The sequence below is a fragment of the Cnephaeus nilssonii genome (assembly GCF_951640355.1).
Source record: "Cnephaeus nilssonii genome assembly, chromosome: 10".
NCBI lineage: Eukaryota > Metazoa > Chordata > Mammalia > Chiroptera > Vespertilionidae > Cnephaeus > Cnephaeus nilssonii.
In genome coordinates, this window is record NC_137081.1 from 43,455,740 (window position 1) to 43,471,999 (window position 16,260).

The following is a 16,260-nucleotide window of genomic DNA, read 5'->3' on the forward strand; positions in this document are numbered from 1 at the left end:
CAGGCTGGTCAGTTCATCTGTTCCTTGCCCTCCCGGCCACCCCTGGCTCGACCTTGGCCATTCTGTCACTCTGGTCAGTATCTCGAGTGCTTCAGTGTCGGTGTCCACCATCTTTCTGCCTTCCCAATGAAACTTCCTGCCTTTCTTCCTACCCCTGATCCCATGGAGAATATTCTTTAGCAACCTCCTAGCCACGGTGTAATTCACGCAGGACTAGAAAACGTGCAGCTTTGGCCTTGGGTCACCAGAACACATCTGCCCACATCAGTCCCGGGGAAGAGCAGGGACCTGCACTGCTGGTGTCCTGACTGAACCCGGCTGGTCTGTCTACTTCTCCGTGGGGGCCCCTCTCACACACCCCTGGCAGGACTGAGTGCCTTCATTTTTGAGTAAACTAAAGAGAAAACAGTTTGGTGGCTCCTCAAAAAACTAAACACAGAATTATCATATGACCCAGTGATTCCACTCCCAAAAGAATTGAGAGCAGGAACTTGAACAGATTCTTGTATGCCAAGTGTTCATGCAGCATTATTCACAACAGCCAAAAGGTGGCAACAATCCAAGTGTCCATCAGTGGATAAGCAAAAGGTAGTCCATACATGCAATGGAATAGTATTCAGCCTTAAAGAGCAATACAATTCTGATACATGTTATAATATGGATCAACCATGAAAACATACTAAACGAAATGCACCCGGCACAAAAGGACAAATACTGTATGATTCCACATACATGAGGTACCTAGGGTAGGCAAATTCATTGAGATAGAAAGTAGGAGAGTGGTTCCCAGGGTTAGAGGAAGGGGCGAGTTATTGCTTAACGGATAGAGTTTCGGTTTGGGATGATGAAAAAGTTCTGGAAATGGACAGTGGTGAGGGTTGCACAACCTCACGAATGTACTTAATGCCACTGAGTTGTATACTGAAAGACGCCTGAAGTGATACATGTTGTGATATGAATATTTTACCGCAATAAAAAGTGTTGTTGTTGTTTAAATCATAAACTGCTCCTTTGCTCATCCTTAAAATTGGTCCCTGGGTGAGGATTGGCTGAAAATGGGGCACTGCTAGAGAAAATAGTTTCCCCTTGGAGGAGTGCTTCTCTCTCTCTCTCTCTCTCTCTCTCTCTCTCTCTCTCTCTCTCCCTCCCTCCCTCCCTCCCTTCTTCCCTCCCTCTCTCCCTCCCTCACTCTCCCCTCTCCACAAACATCCCTTAGGGGCCTAGCCGCCTCCTAGAACCGAGCCCTGACACATTACCCTCAGAAAGTCAGCAGGAAGACTAGAGCAGGGAAACTGCCCCCTCCCCCCCACACACACACACACAAGTTTAAACCACTTTTGGGCAAGTGGCCCACCCACTGGCGCCGGCCAGGGGAGAGCAGGGAGCAGAGATGGGGCCGGGGGTCTCCCTGTCTCTTCCCAGCCCTTGGGGCAGCTCTTCCCCAAATCCTTCCCCCCTCTCCATCACCCAGGGAAGGCCCTGCTAAGGTGCTTTCAGCAGGAGTTTAATTTTTAGCCAGAAAAGTCGATTTCTTGAACAATCTTTATTTTTTGAGCATCAAGGTAAGATAGTGGTTTAAGCCTGTTTCTAGTCTCCTTGCTATGGCCTTCTGCTAAAGCCCTCTTGTCGCTTCATAGTATTTCCTGTGTACCCGTCTGATTTGAACTCCCAACTTAGCACCGTCCCAAGGACAGAGGTGGTTTCCTGTTTCTGTTTATACTCTCAGGTATTAGGTAGGTGCTGGGGAATGTGCTGAGGGAATGAAGAGATCGCGAGTGAATGGCTAGGCTGGGTGAGCAGTCCTTGCCCAGAGGCGCCGCATGGCATTCCCTGGTGAACATCCCACCTGGGTTCCACTGGTCAGACTGCCCGCGGCTTCGGGGGGTCCGGGGAGCTCCTGACACCTGTGCCTGCTCGTAGGCCCACCACAGGCTCACCGCGAGGGAAAGCACGTCTGTGAGCACGTCCCACCCATTTCTCCAGACCGCCACTCCCCCGGCGGGCCTGCATCGCTGCAGCCTTCTGCACAGGCACGGGCCTCCGCCTCCGGGAGCTCCCCGCCCGGCTGCCCAGGGCCCGGCCCTTTCCTGCCTCATCACATCCACCAGACCCCACGAGCTCCCTGATGCCTGCTTCTCACGGATGTCAATCTTCTGACTCCAGCGGGATGGGGCCGACCTGGAAAAGGAAGTCAGGATCCTCTACCTGTACTTCCTGTGGGACCTCGGGCAAGTTACTTAACCTTCTGAGCCCAGAGGAAAGCATGTGATGGTGCCGACTTCTCCAGGGAGTGTGGCGGGCACTCTGCAATAATAAACCCTCCAGGCAAAGGTCCGCCCTAATTCCCCCTCCCCCCCCCCCCCCTGTAGATCCTCCACCAAACCCAGGAGAGGGTTGAGTACCTAGTGTCCACAGACATTTGTTGAATTTTTTCTCCATACATTTAAATATATATATAATTTTAAATTGATTTCAGAGAGGAAGGGCGAGGGAGACAGAAACATCAATGATGAGAGAGAATCATTGATTGGCTGCCTTCAGCACGCCCCCCACTGGGGTTCAAACCTGAAACCCCGGCATGTGCCCTGATTGGGAGTCACTCAGCCACTGAGCCAGGCCGGCAGGGCTCAGTGGTTGTTAATACGGTCACAAGGCAATGTGCTCATCCTCACTATACACTAGTAATGCCAGTACATTTCCATCAGCCCCTCTGAGTTATATACTTCCTTAAAGCTTTGTTTAGTTTTAAATGAATCAAAGTACATTTTGACTATATCACACTAAATATAATTATTCTACTTTATAATCACTGATGGTATTCACCCTGTGTCAGATATTGTTTTGAGTACTTTATACATAACTAGCGTTCCCATTGCAGGAAAAATCCTGCAATAAGGTTTCCTGCTGCACTCTACCCGACCCTGCTTGCTCTCCTCCCTTCTCCCCCGCCCCGCCTTCTCCGCCAGCCCACCTGCTTTTCTCCTGGCCCCGCCTCCGCTCCTCCCTTCTCCTCCCTTCTCCTCCCCCCCCCCCCCCCCCCCCCCCCCCCCCCCCCCGCTTGCTTGCTTCTCCGCAGCTTTGCTCCCTTCTGCAGCTCTTGGCTTCTTTCTACGCTGTCTTGATATGCAAATTAGCCACCATCTTTGTTGGGGTAATTTGCATACTCGTCCTGATTGGTTGGTGGGCGTGGCTTGGCTGGTTGGGCCTAGCAAATTTGTCTATTATTAGGTAGGATAAATCCAACATGGTAAGTTTTATCAGCATCATTATCCTGTTACTGATGAAGAAACTGAGCCGTGGAAAGGACCGGAATCTTGCCCAAGCCCACACAGCGGGAAGGGGCAGAGAAGGGATTTGAACCCAAGGCTCCCTCAGCCATGCTCCTCACCACTCCTGCTCCCTCTTGACCAGGGCATTAGGATTTAACACCAACCAGCCAAACACAAGCAAACATAGAACCCTTAAGCACGAAGGCCTGTTTTCTTCCTCCCCATGTTATCAGTCACCCTTGGGCATTACTTTTTCTAAACATGAAGGACTTGTCCACTGCAGGCCCGAGGCTAGGCTCTATGGGTGCCACAGAAATCCAGAGGCCTGGTCTGCATCCTCCAGAAGTGAGCAGAAGGAGCAATAGCACAGGTAGAAGGTGGCGCGCACACGGCATTCAGACTTGGGAGAGTCCGGCCACTGCTGATGGCAGAAAGCTGGGACCTACTGTCACAACAGGAACCTTAAGTAACGAAACAGTACGTTTAAAAGACACACCTGAATGTTAGCTACTTCCATAGCCCATTATTTGCAACATTTCATAAAAGCAAGTGCACATCCTGAGTTGGAAGGCCTGGACTCAGCCAACAAACACCCTCAGCTAGACTTTGACCCTCATGAAACCTCGGCACTGTGTTCGGGCTGTTATCTCAGATTTGTTGCCCACACATGAAGCTCTGAAGCATTTTTATAAGTAGAGCTTCCATTACTAGGAAACCCTGAGTTTATTGGGGGCTCTGAAGAACCCTCCAGCCTGGTCTAGGGTATCTATTTAGAAAACATTTTAAGTGGTATCTTTTCCCCCCCTATTAATCATGTAATTCCTTTTAGAAAATAATGCACCACTGATTCCTTTTAGACATAATTCCCAATGATAATAATTTTGATAGTATGTTTTTGTTTGGTGGGCTATTTGGAGGGAAGGTGGTTAAAAGGCCCAACATACTACACTTAATTTGGGAAGAAATGGACAAACCTGAAGAAATTCTATTTTGGTTAAATAAACTGGGCAGCAGCTCCCTCTTGTGCTGAAAAGTAAGTACTGCAGCCACTGAATTAAAATGGGGGAAAACATCCCTTAATTACTTGCTTTAAGTAAGAGCTTTCCCCAAATGCTTTCAGTCTAAGAGAAGCATGTGCTTAGTAACTCTTTATTTTAACTGGAACATGCACTGCCTTACTACTTATTTGATTGGTTCCTCAAACACTTATTAAGCACTTACTGGTGCCCGTTGCTGTCCCCCAACTGCGATCTCGTGCCTCTGAACTGTCTCCTTTCTCCCTGTCCCCAACCCCAGAGTCTGAGCCACCTTCTTGCTTATCAGTCACTGGCTTGTCCCATCTTCTGGCTGGATTGGAACTCTGGGAAGGCAGCAGCCACATCTGATCCCTCTTAGTGTTCCCACGGCCCCTCCTGCTGCATTTGTCCGGTCGGTATCCAAGTGCATATTTGCTCAATGTAATTGAATTAAAACCAAACAGAAAACAAAGGAGCTCCAGAGCCACAGCAAACGGTTTCAGCAGCTTTGCACACATAACTCTCACAAATGGAGTATGTGGCCATGGTTGTGTAGCTGCCAAATTGCATGTTGAATTTTTATCATCCATTTCTGTGGTGTAACAAGGCCACCAATGAAAGATAAGATTTATTTTATCCTAGATCCCATTGTGTCAGGAAGAGTTGGCTTCGTCCAGTTCCTGCCGGCCGTGAAAGGATGCTGGATTGCGCCAGGTCAGGTGCCTGAACACAGATGCCTGCGCTGGCCCAGCCACCTGGGAGACCAAGGTTTAAATCGGTGCTTCTCAGATATGGGGATTTCACATTAAATTTATATATATTTACTATTATTATTTTAATCCTCACATGAGGATATGTTTATTAATTTTAGAGAGAGGAAGGGAGAGAAACAGAGAAAGAGAGAGAAACATTGGTCAACCAGTTGCTTCCCGGACACTCCCTGACTGGGGATTGAATCTGAAACCTAGGTGTGTGCCCTGATGGGAATGTCGAACCTACAACCTTTTGGTGTACGGGTCAACGCTCCCACCTACTGAGCCACCTGGCCAGGGCTCATGTTAAATTTTTTTAAAACATTTTTCAGGGACTGACATAAGGTTGCTCACTTTTAAAAATTATCATTTATTATGACTTTCATGTATGAAAAACATGACATTTTAACACCAAAAGGAGGAAGGCCATACTCTCAGAATAAAGGTTTTTTTCTATTGTATACATTTAACTCACGTTCTAGACCTTGATAAAGAAATTGGAGAAAGAACTCGGAGGGTGGACACACAGACTCACTCCCGACACCCGTATCTGCCCACGTTTCCTCTGTTGGATTCAAGGGTTTCTTTCCATTTGATAATTCCCTCCCTCAGGTGTGCCCTCTAGTGTGTGTGATGGTCAAGAAATCACGTCCCTGGGGAACAGAGGCTAGCGTGGAAACCAGCGGATGCCAAAACCCAAGCCAGAGAGGAAGACAGGTGTCAGGTGTGTGCCCTCACGTCTACCCTCCACTTTCTCCAGTTTCTTGGCGGAGTGTGTGGTTTGGGCGTTTGTGGGATGGCCTTGGGTGGGCTGGGGGTGTGGGTGGGAGATGGGAAAAGAGACGAAGGTATTGACCCCACTTGCTGGGTGGGAGTGGGTTTCCTCCTCTCCTGACCACCAGGGAAACAGCACAGAGTAGGAGTGGGTGGCGGTCTCCTGCTTTGCTTTTCCAACAGCCTCTCGGCCTGGCCATCCCCACACAAGCAAGCCGCCGATTCCAGGAAGGGCCGAGGTTGGCTTTTCCTCCCTCCTTCTCCAGACTCACCAGGAAGGGGAGGGCTCTCAGCTGCGCCTCGGGGCACTGCAGATGCAACCCCTCACCTGGACTCTCAGCTTTCCAATCTCCTCTGCATCTTTCCTCCCAGGGGTCCCTGCATTCCCCAATCTCTGCAGGAAGCCTCCAGGCCCTGGAGGGTCAGCGCGTGTTCATCTGTTCCTGAGCCCATCTCTTAGTCACCTTGCCCTCTGCTTCCCCTCCACATTCCTCCTCACCCTCATCCACTCCTCCTCCCTCCTTCTCCTCGGGCCAACTTCACAACAGCCCCAGCGAGGACGGGAGAAAAAATTCCAGGGCAGCAGTTTGTTTATAGGAGGCCATCTCTCTCGTGCCATTAGTTGAACTGTTTTCCATTTATAATTTAACTTCCTGTGACCCAATGTTCTTAACAAGAGTCGCCAGATATAGTATATCCAGTTAAATTTGAATTCCAGATAAACAACAAATAATTTTTTAGTAGAAGTACATTCCATGTGATATTTCAGACAGTCTTCTATGCTGAAACTGGCAGTCCTGGGTTAAGCAGATGTAACGATAAAAATGATGCTATGGCTCATGCAGCACCTTAGGGAGACCGTCTGTGCCTGTCAGGGACGCCGGTCATGCAGGAGGCCCAGGCGTGCTGATGGGTAGCACCCCCACTCACTCTCCCGAGTGGCCCACTGTGGGTACTCATGCATCTTTCCTTTTTAATTTTAATCCCCAGGATAACCCTATGCAGGAGGTTCTATCATTTTCTTTTTGCAGATAAGGCCATCGATTTTCAGGGGAAATAAACAAGTAGCGTGAAGTCATGCAGGAAGCTAGGAAGCGGCAGCGCCAGGAACCCGCACAGGTCTGCGGACTCAGAGCCCTGCTCCTCTGCACGCCGCCCCCCTTCGGAGGGAGGCTGTGGGCCCGTGCCCACAGAAGTCCCCACCTTCCACAGGGACTCACCCCCTTGGAGAGCCACGTCCCTCCTTCCTTCCGGACTTGGAATCAAAACTGTGCCCCAGCTGCTTCTCCAAGCAATGGGGTCCCCCCACCCCAATTTAGCTGAAGCAGATGAAGGGTTCTCTGCTGACCTCACAGAAAGAACCCAACTGGGGTTTGGGGAGACTGTTCCTACCTTAAAAGCACATGCTTCTCACGGTGACGCCAGACTCACCAAGAGGAGCTGGGAGACTAGGGAGTTTGGGGCCACGGTGAGGGGGGACAGCATAGTCCTAGCAGCAGTTCTGCAGGCCCCGGCAGGCGAGGACAGGGCAAGGGCTTCCCCTTTGGCCCTCGTGCTTGTAACCACAGTTTCCGTCTGTCCTTCAGCTGTCCACACGGTACACCTGGCACCTGCACCCACTGTGTCGCAGGCAACACAGTGGACTTGCTGGCGAGCCAGACGGGGGCCCCGACCAGCGTGGGGCTTCGAGTCTAGACCAGGGGTCCTCAAACTTTTTAAACAGGGGCCAGTTCACTGTCCCTCAGACCGTTGGAGGGCCGAACTATAGTTAAAAAAAAAACAAAAAACTATGAACAAATTCCTATGCACACTGCACATATCTTATTTTGAAGTAAAAAAACAAAAGGGCAAAAACACCCGGCGGGCCGGATAAATGTCCTCGGGGGGCCGCATGTGGCCCGCGGGGCCGTAGTTTGAGGACGCCTGGTCTAGGGAGGAGCCGGTGAGTCAGGGGAGGGGTCAGGCTGGTGTGTTCACCTGGCCCAGCCTGCCTCCCCGCCCTCCTTGGCGGACAGGGTTCTGGCTGAGGGAGCTCCTGCACCCCTTGGTTGCACAGCGAGCGGCCCTGAGCTCCCGTGGGACAGGGACACATTTGAGCCCGCTAGCAAGTGCCCACAGGATGGCAAAGCTGCGGGGCCACGGGTCATGTTTTGAGCAGCAAGGCTTTATGCCTCTGGACAGTTTGACTGCCTTGTCATCCCCTGCTAAGCACTGCCAATGGCCCAGGGTGTCCGCAGCCATCATGTTAGCTAATTTGTATGAAGCCCTTACTCTTACTCTATATTAGGCCCTGGAGTGAAGCGCTTTCCATGGATTATTTCATTCATGTCCCATTTTACACAGGAGGAAACTGAGGCCTAGATAGTTCAAAGCACTTGTTCAAGGTCACCAAGCCAGCCAGCGGCAGCGTGCCTGCGAAGGAGGAAGTGGGAGGCTTGTCACACATTTTGAATGTGGAGCACACCACGGTGGAGCGTGCTGCACGTTTCAAAGCAAGGCCTGGAACCATCTGGTTCTCATAATGCAAAACCCGTGCCTTTTCCATCTCCCCCCTAACCATGAGCAACCGATTCCAGCCAGAGGTTTCTTCCTCCAGGCAGATCGGAAGGCGTCCTTAACCCATCCATCCTCATCCCCGGGGACTTGAACTAACTCTCCAGCTCAGCGGGCCGCCTTGGCAGAGCCCATTACGTTGGTTAGCGTCCCCGGGGGCCTGCAGGGTCTCAGACCGGTCATCAGAAGCTCCCGAAAGGCCCGGCTACTGCAGACCAGCAGTGTCCCTTCCCGGTTACTTATCACGAGTTCCATCAGCCGCAGCGGAGCCAGGTGCGTCAGGCCCGAGACCTCACGTGAACCTCCAGTGACTGCGCAAAACTCCCGGCACAGTCATTTTCTGTCCAGCCCTGCCCTCCTCCCCTCCCCTCCCCTCCCCTCCCCTCCCCTCCCCTCCCCTCCCCTCCCCTCCCCTCCCCTCCCCTGGCAGGTAGTGGGCCCCTCCTTCCTTTATTGTGCATTCCTCTTTTCTTTTCTTCAAGCTTGCTTTCCAGAAAGGATCCTTCACATTCCAAACTGATGACTGATACTGTTTAAACAACTGCATCGAGACCGAGACCGAGCCAGGTGCTGGGAATGGGAATCAAGAACTCAGAGAGTCAAAAGATGCCCACCCCTGGGAAATGCACGGTGACAGCCGAGGGCGGGCGGGCACCAGACACAGAAGAATTTCAGCAGAGAGGTCACTGCTCAGAGGCCAGGCCTGCAGGGTTGGTGGGAGGAGATGCTATCAAAGGTGAACTCAGGAGGCGCCTGTGAGGTAGGCGGAGGCGGAGAGGCACTCCAGGCAGGAAGTGCATGAGCCAAAGCACGAGGCCTGAGGCCGCTCCGACGGGCAAGCAGTCCTGGACTCTGGGCCTAAGACGCAAAGCGAGGCCTGGCCAAAGGGAAGTCGGGAGGATAGAACAGAGGCAGTGTCCGGGGAGGCTCCCGGCGCCACCCCGAGGGGCTTGGGCTTGCTCCTCCAGGGTTTCTCACATTGCGCCCCAGGGGCCCTTTGGGAAGGCCAGGGTGGACAGACACCCGCGCTCCCCGCAGCCCGCAGCCTCTGCTGTCTGCCCCCTCGGGCTGGGCCTCGTCTGCTTTGCAGACCGCTGCCCTGCGCCCCCCTGCGGAGAGCCCTGCCGTCCAGAGGCCGTGAAACCCCCGCGGGGCGTGCCGGGCAGCATCTCGGAGGAACTCAGGGCGCAGCAGGGGCTGCATCGGGGTTTTCTCTGATGGGTAGATACCCCCGGAGTGCTCTCCCCCACAGGCCGGGAAGTGGCCAGTTCGTTTCCTAATTTCACTCCATGCTGAGAAATCTGGAGCTGCTTCCTCCCTCCCAGGCCAGCTAGCCCGGCTGGACCCACTGACCACCAGCCTCACCGGCCCCAACGGCCCCTCACACTCCTGAGTCCACTCCCCCCGGGCCGGCCCATGGGGATGGGCACCCCAGGGACCCTTGAGGCGAAGCTGGAGATCACCGGTATTGACAAGCCACGGTGTCGCCAGAACTGACCTTTCTGACGAAATCTCTCCCTTTTAAAGCCGGCTGCCCTCCCCCCACACGCCCCCTGCTCACCACTACTTACCTCATTAAGTGCTGAGTTTAAGCAGGTCTCCCTCCTCCAATGCTCCCGTCTGCCGCCCAAGCCGCCCGTCACTGGGTCCGGCCGTGGATATCCCAGTGCCTTTAGGCGGCTCTGCACCTGAACCACGTCCCACACCCTAACAGACTGTCCCTCACCCTAACAGACTGTCCCTCACCCTAACAGACTGTCCCACACCCTAACAGACTGTCCCTCGCCCTAACAGACTGTCCCTCACCCTAACAGACTGTCCCACACCCTAACAGACTGTCCCACACCCTAACAGACTGTCCCTCGCCCTAACAGACTGTCCCTCGCCCTAACAGACTGTCCCACACCCTAACAGACTGTCCCACACCCTAACAGACTGTCCCTCGCCCTAACAGACTGTCCCTCGCCCTAACAGACTGTCCCACACCCTAACAGACTGTCCCACACCCTAACAGACTGTCCCTCGCCCTAACAGACTGTCCCTCACCCTAACAGACTGTCCCTCGCCCTAACAGACTGTCCCACACCCTAACAGACTGTCCCTCGCCCTAACAGACTGTCCCTCACCCTAACAGACTGTCCCACACCCTAACAGACTGTCCCTCGCCCTAACAGACTGTCCCTCGCCCTAACAGACTGTCCCACACCCTAACAGACTGTCCCACACCCTAACAGACTGTCCCTCGCCCTAACAGACTGTCCCTCGCCCTAACAGACTGTCCCACACCCTAACAGACTGTCCCACACCCTAACAGACTGTCCCTCGCCCTAACAGACTGTCCCTCGCCCTAACAGACTGTCCCTCGCCCTAACAGACTGTCCCTCGCCCTAACAGACTGTCCCACACCCTAACAGACTGTCCCTCACCCTAACAGACTGTCCTTCACCCTAACAGACTGTCCCTCGCCCTAACAGACTGCCGCCCTGGATCCTGGGCTTCGCCCCGGCTTCCTGGGCTTCGCCCCTCGGGCTGTGGTGCTTCCACCCCAGGGAGGCGGCTGCTAACTCTCCCTCCAGCTCCACCTTCCGGGGACGCTGAGCCTTCCTTACCAAATTCACCTTCTTCATGGGAAAGCGTTGGTCCAAGAAGCCCCACATATTTTGAATGTGCACAGTATCAATAAACATGCTGGAGGATACACCCCCAATAGATGAATCATTGATGTACTTATAGATTATAATCACATATTACTGCAATAATCCATTGCGAACACTATTAAACATACACAAAAATATAAATCAAAGCCAGTGAGTAAAAGATAAACAATATTTTACAAAGTGTTTTTATTTACTAATGATACAAAAAACCTTTACTCTCACTTAAGATATGCAATAAAAGCATTCTTTCTAAGCAGGCAGACAGCTCTGGTAGTGGTGGGGGGGTAAGGGGGTGAAGGGATTGAGCAAAAAAGAGAACTCAGGGGCATGGACAACAGTGCGGTGACTGGGGACAGAGAGGGTAGGTGGAGGTGGAAGAGGGCATAGCAGGGATAAATGGTGATGAAAAAATACAATCAAATATAATTTAAAGCAAAACAAATTAAAAAAAAATATTTTTCTCTGGCGGGTGAGGGCATGTATGGGAATGGGGGGGGCAATGGTAAGATATGTACACATATAATACCTTAATAAAAACAAACATGATATAAAAACAATAAACAAATAAATAAAATAATATTTTTACTGATTTCAGAGAGGAAGGGAGAGGGAGAGAGAGATAGAAACATCAATGATGAGAATCATTGATCAGCTGCCTCCTGCACACCCCCTACTGGGAATCAAGACTGCAACCCGGGCATGTGCCCTGACTTGGAATCGAACCCTGACCTCCTGGTTCATAGGTTAATGCTCAACCACTGAGCAACACCAGCCGGGCTAAAGCAAAATTTTTAAAAAATTATTATTTCTAAGAGGACTATAATGGATATGCTCAATTAATTGTTTTTAATTAGCACACTGCCACCATTATCATCACAGAAAAGAAGAGCAAATTTGTAACACTTGCCTTTTTTTAAATGAAGAATTATATACATTTAAAGTTAAAAATTTTTAAGTTTAGTAACATCTTTATATACTTTCACACAGATAAGAAATCTTTGCAAATTATAGATTTTCATTAGCCACTCCCACCTAATAGTCTACTGTTTATTATTTTTATTATTGTAATTTTGATATGTTTTATATTTTAATATATATTTCACTTTTGTAGTTTTTGAATCCTTATTGCAGAAGGATGAGTTCATCACTCTTCTGGATCTGGGACACATTATCGTTCTTCAAAATATTCTTGGGATATTTTAGCAAGTGCCCTCATCATCATTTAAAGAGTTGTCTTTCAGACCAATCATAGTTAATAGCATCTTCATAGAGTGTTTTTAAAAACAAGTATAGCCCGGCTGGGGTGGCTCGGTGGTTGGGCGTTGACCTATGAACCAGGAGGTCACGGTTCCATTCCCAGTCAGGGCACATGCCCAGGTTGTAAGCTGGGTCCCCAGTGTGGGGTGTGCAGGAGGCAGCTGATCAATGATTCTCTCTCATGGTTAATGTTTCTATCTCTCTCTCTCTCCCTCTTCCTGCCTCTCTGAAATCAATAAACAAACAAACCCCCAAACAAGTATAAATTGGCCACAATAACTGTATTAAATACACTCAGCCTTCCCTGCCCCCTGGCAGGGTCCTCCGTTCAGAGGCCTGAAGCTGGCAACAACTGGGCAAACACACCCACACTTCCACAGGGGCTTCTGTGAATGCTGAGACTGGGAGGGGAAGGCCCAGCTCAGTCCTGGGTTCACCCCATTTCCTGGCTAAGGTGCTGTGTCCTCTCCTCCAGCGGCACTGCCTGGTCTCGCTGAAGTGAGGCTCCTGGACTTCGTTATGGGAGGAGAATGACATTGGGAAAACCTTGTGCATTGGAAACTCCTAAGGCAGGCGTCCTCAAACTACGGCCCGCAGGCCACATGCGGGTGTTTTTGCCGTTTTGTTTTTTTACTTCAAAATAAGATATGTGCAGTGTGCATAGGAATTTGTTCATAGTTTTTCTTAAACTATAGTCCGGCCCTCCAACGGTCTGAGGGACAGTGAACTGGCCCCCTGTTTAAAAAGTTTGAGGACCCCTGCCCTAAGGTGTTCGCAGGTACCAGTGCTGGCACCTGACCAAGGAAGCCAAGTGCAATCATCAGTCAGAGTCACCAGACTGAGCGAGCAGCACCAATCCTTTCGTGTCCTTAAGGCCGTTCCCCAGATAAATAAAACCTGCAGCCCACGTTTGCTTCCTGAGACACTTACTCTGGACCCTCCTGCCAGCTGTGAGTTTAAATCCCTGTACCTCCGTCACCAGCCCAAATGGAAGCCCCTAATGAGGCACCATAAACTACTCCAGCAGCCAACCCCTGTGCTGGAAACTCAGGATTAACTGCTTTTCAGTTCCTTTTATGCGAAGGGACCAGGTGTCATGTCCCAGGAAATATCCCATCAGTGAATGGCTGTGCCTGCCCACACTGGACAGGTTTTTTTTTTTTTTTAAATCCTCACCCGAGGATATGTTTTTATTTTTATTTATTTATATATATATATATATATATATATATATATATATATATATATATATATGTGTGTGTGTGTGTGTGTGTATTATTGATTTTTTACAGAGAGGAAGAGAGAGAGATAGAGAGTTAGAAACACCGATGAGAGAGAAACATCAATCAGCTGCCTCCTGCACACTCCCTACTGGGTATGTGCCCACAACCAAGGTACATGCCCTTGACCGGAATCGAACCTGGGACCCTTGAGTCCGCAGGCCAATGCTCTATCCACTGAGCCAAACCAGTTAGGGCTTAATATATATTTTTATTGATTTCAGAGAGGAAGGGAGAGGAAGAGAGAGATGGAAGCATCAATGATGAGAGAATCATTGATTGGCTGCCTCCTGCACGCCCCACACTGGGGATCAAACCCACAACCTGGGCATGTGCCCTGACCGGGAATCAAATTGGTGACCTCTTGGTTCCTGGGTCAAGGCTCAACCGCTGAGCCACACCCGGCTGGGCCCGGGGATATGCTTTTATTGGTTTGAGAGAGAGAGGAAGGGAGACAGAGAGAAACATCAATCCATTGCCTCCCATATGCACCCTGAACTGGGAATTGAACCTGCAACCTTTCACACTGGACATTTTTCATTCACCCCTTTAGTGCTGACCCATACACAGACAGCATGGTGCGTTTCCTTGTTCTTCGGCTCCTGACTGGGCTCACATGATGAGAGACATGGCAGGAGAGGAGGAAAGTCAGGTATTTATTCCTCTAGTCTTGCCCCTCTTGGCACCATTCTGCTGCCGGTGGAGAAAATGGCACCAGGTGTTAGACGGGTAGCATCAGACTGGACCTCGGGTCAGTAACCTCAGTACTTCAGTTCTGGCAACCACACTCCTCAGGAAGGTGCTGTGGGTTAAAGTGTGTCTTTTCAGGGTCATGGTCTCCACTAATTGGTCAGCGCCAGGGCAGGGAGTCATTCGTCGATGCAGCTGGTCCCAATGTCAGCCATGCCATCCCTTGTCTGGTTTTTCTGCTTTTCTGGGCCTGGCGCTGAAACACAACTGAGGCTTCGATGTTATCCCTAGGGGGTAATGCATAAGGGAGCGGTTGTGCAAGGGCCCACATGGGAGTGGAAGGAGGCCAATCTTCAGCCCTTGTCCTCTTCTAAGGCGATCTACCACATGATCAGGGATATGCTAGGGGAGGAATGGTTACCTGGGGGCCAGGTCCTTGTTTTCCCAGTTGTTAGGCAGCCAGGGCGTTCAGCCCTGCTGACCTTCTGTACCTGGCCTATCGTCCTTGCTCTGCTCCTGAACAGCTTTACAAACTATTCCTCTAAGCTTTCCTGTATTACCTCACTTGAGAAGATTTGTTTCCTGATAGGAACTGTCCAAATAGTAGCTTTCGTGCAAATGCCATTCTTTGGTTCTTGTGATACTGAGTCAAACAGGAAAATGGGTGTCATAACAACAGCAACAATAATGAACTTTTCTTGAGTGCTTACTAAAAGTCAGACACTTGCATAAAAGCAATGCATATTACTCTACATGTGTTAATTCACTTTAACCCCACAACACCTTCCTGAGGAGGGTGGTAGGCAGCCTCTAGGATGACCCAATGACCCCTGCCTGCTGATATTCACACCCTGGTAACACCCTCACCCTAAGTATGGGCTGGATTTAGTGACTTGCTTCTAATGACTAGAATATAGCAGAGAGATGCAATGTCATTTTCAAGATTAGGCTCCAGTTTTCTCACTTGGAGGGAAGACATTTGTCATGTTGTGGGCTGTCCAATGGAGATACACACGTAGCAATAAATTGATGTCTCCAGCAAACAGGCAGAGATGACCTGAGGATTGCCAACAGCTATGTGAGTTAACTCAAAAGCAAATCCTCCTTCAGCCAAGCCTTGAGATGCCTGTGGCCCTGACTCACACCTGGACTGCAGTCTTATCGGAGACACTGAGCCAAACGCACCCAGCTAAGCTACACCCGTCCTCACCCAGAAAAATTGAGGTAATAAATGTGTGTTTTAAGTCACTAAGTTTTGGAGTAACTTGTTACACAGCAATTGATAACTAATACAAAGAAGTGTCATTATTATCATCCTCATTTTATTTATTTATTTTTTTACTTTTTAATTAAATTTATTGGGATGACATCTATCTATCATCTATCTATCTATCTATCTATCTATCTATCTATCTATCTATCTATCTAAAAGCCTAAGCAACCTATAAGACCAAATGATCAGAATGACCAGATTGACCAGTTGACCAGTCACTATGACGCACACTGACCACCAGGGGTCAGATGCTCAATGCAGGAGCTGCCCTCTGGTGGTCAGTGCACTCCCACAGCCAACCTCCCATGGTCCCTCCCCCTGGCTGACTGGCCCCCCAATAGGCCTTGATTGCCGGCCAGGCTGAGGGACCCCACCCGTGCATGAATTTGTGCACCAGGCCTCTACTTGGTTAATAAAATTATATAGGTTTCAGATGTACAATTCTATAATACATCATCTGTATATTGTATTGCATGTTCAAGTCTCCTTCCATCACCATTTATCTCCCCTTTACCCTCTTCTACCCCCTCCCACCCCCACCCTCTGGTAATCACCATACTGTTGTGTGTGTCTATGAGGTTGTTGTTGTTGTTGTTTTCTTAATCCCTTCACTTCTTTCACCCAGCCCCATATCCTCAATTTAGAGAGTAGGGTGCATTTTTTTCTTGTTTCCTTACTTTGTCTTTGTCTGTTGTATTCTTGTCATAAGAAAGAGATTGCACAGGCATAAATCCTATAA